Raw genomic sequence first — 2,500 nt, forward strand, 5'->3', positions numbered from 1 at the left:
CTCTGCCTCTGCCTCTGTTTCTCTCTCTCTCTCTCTCTCTCTCTCTCTGTATCATTTTCTCTGTCTCTCCCGCTGTGTCTCTCTATCCCCCCCCCTCTCTCCGCCCCCCCCCCTCTCTCCCCCCCCCTCTTTGTTATGCTTTTCTCTCATATACATCTTCCTGTTGGTCGCTCTGTCTCGCTCTCGTTGTCTGTTTTTTTCCTCTCTCCGCCCCCATCTCTCTCTCTCTCGTGTGTGTGTGTCTGTATGCATGTATGTGCTGTATGTAAGTATTTCGATATAATGAGGACAGAAGAATTGCCTCTCCATCCCCAAGCATTCCTGCAATATTAAAATGGAAGAACGTGAACTATAAGAACTTGAACTATCTGCCCCTCCTCATCCTCCTCCTCCTCCCCCTCCTCCTCCATTTCCTATCTTCCTCTCAGGCCAAAACAGAGCTCGGGGTTTTTCCAGTAATGATCACTGGGGGAATACACTCCATCTTTAAACATTCTTGGTTATCACTAATTAACAACCCCGTCTTTTCCTGTTCTTTTTGGTTTGTATGTATGTTTGGGTTTTTTTCTCCGTTGGTTTCAATGTTGAAATTGGGTGGGGGGTAGGGGGTGGAGGGGGGAGGCTGTTGTGGGTGTTTTTTATCTTTGTCTGCTTGTCTTTTACTTCTCCTTCTTTCTCTCTCTCTCTCTCTCTGGATAATTTATACACACGCACACGCGCGCACACACAATGTCCTTTCTCCTTGGAAGTTTCTCCTCCTAAGTACAAGCAAGCATTTGCAAAAGACCGCGAACAGGTTAATGAAAAGTATCGAATAGAAATATTTTTATGTTAATTTTAAAAAAGAGAGATATGGCTGGAATTTGACGACATGTCTTTGGAAGCATGTTCCATTCTATGCTTCCATTAAATGAGAGACTCATCTTAAATAAATCAATTTTACGCTTTGGGACAATAGCTCTATCTGTGTAAGTACGTACGTACATGATAATTTACTAATTGTTCTTTTCATTGCTTTGGTACTTTTAATAGACTATTCCAGTTACTATTCTTATTTCGTCGTTCATATTATTTCATTTTATTTCTTTATTTCTATTATTTGTGTCGTTGTTTATTTTTTATGTTTTGGGTCGTTAAATGGGCAGAATTGTAAAAAGGCCTTTACTGTGCCTAATTCTTTACCCATTAAAGATTCAGTCAATCAATCAATCCTCACTTTTCCTTTCTCCTCTCTTGCCCTTTTCCTTTCTCCTCCTGTCTTGTTCTTTCTCCTGTCTTGTCCTTTCTCCTCTCCTGTCCTTTCTCATTCTCTCCTGTCCTTTCTCCTTCTCCCTTGTCCTTTCTCCTTCTGTCCTTTCTCCTTCTCTCCTGTCCTTTCTCCTTCTGTCCTGTCCTTTCTCCTTCTGTCCTTTCTCCTTCTCTCCTGTCCTTTCTCCTTCTCCCTTGTCCTTTCTCCTTCTGTCCTTTCTCCTTCTCCCTTGTCCTTTCTCCTTCTCCCTTGTCCTTTCTCCTTCTGTCCTTTCTCCTTCTGTCCTTTCTCCTTCTCTCCTGTCCTTTCTCCTTCTGTCCTTTCTCCTTCTGTCCTTTCTCCTTCTGTCCTTTCTCCTTCTCCCTTGTCCTTTCTCCTTCTGTCCTTTCTCCTTCTGTCCTTTCTCCTTCTCTCCTGTCCTTTCTCCTTCTCCCTTGTCCTTTCTCCTTCTGTCCTTTCTCCTTCTCCCTTGTCCTTTCTCCTTCTGTCCTTTCTCCTTCTGTCCTGTCCTTTCTCCTTCTGTCCTGTCCTTTCTCCTTCTGTCCTTTCTCCTTCTGTCCTTTCTCCTTCTCCCTTGTCCTTTCTCCTTCTGTCCTTTCTCCTCCTCTCCTGTCCTTTCTCCTCCTCTCCTGTCCTTTCTCCTCTCTTGTCCTTTCTCCTTGTCCTTTCTCCTCCTCCCTTGTCCCTTGTCCTTTCTCCTCCTCTCTTGTCCTTTCTCCTCCTCTCTTGTCCTTTCTCCTTTTCTCCTTTTCTCTTGTCCTTTCTCCTTGTCCTTTCTCCTCCTCTCTTGTCCTTTCTCCTTGTCCTTTCTCCTTTTCTCTTGTCCTTTCTCCTCCTCTCTTGTCCTTTCTCCTCCTCTCTTGTCCTTTCTCCTTGTCATTTCTCCTCCTCTCTTGTCCTTTCTCCTTTTCTCTTGTCCTTTCTCCTTGTCCTTTCTCCTCCTCTCTTGTCCTTTCTCCTCCTCTCTTGTCCTTTCTCCTTGTCCTATCTCCTCCCCTCTTGTCCTTTCACCTTGTCCTTTCTCCTTCTCTCTTGTCCTTTCTTCTCCTCTCTTGTCCTTTCACCTTTCTCCTTGTCCTTTCTTCTCCTCTCTTGTCCTGTCACCTTTCTCCTTGTCCTTTCTCCTCTTCTCTTGTCCTTTCTCCTCCTCTCTTGTCCTTTCTCCTTGTCCTTTCTCCTTTTCTCTTGTCCTTTCTCCTTGTCCTTTCTCCTCCTCTCTTGTCCTTTCTCCTCCTCTCTTGTCCTTTCTCC

At 44.6% G+C, this 2,500-nt stretch overlaps 1 protein-coding gene across 2 annotated transcripts in view; it reads left to right on the forward strand.

The window, feature by feature from the left end:
• The window catches only part of LOC143286716 (uncharacterized), a 105,783-nt gene that overhangs the window by 87,563 nt on the left and 15,720 nt on the right, over positions 1–2,500 (forward strand). The gene's annotated exons all lie outside the window — the stretch shown is intronic.

This window comes from Babylonia areolata, chromosome 10, assembly GCF_041734735.1.
Source record: "Babylonia areolata isolate BAREFJ2019XMU chromosome 10, ASM4173473v1, whole genome shotgun sequence".
NCBI classification, from domain to species: Eukaryota; Metazoa; Mollusca; class Gastropoda; order Neogastropoda; family Buccinidae; genus Babylonia; species Babylonia areolata.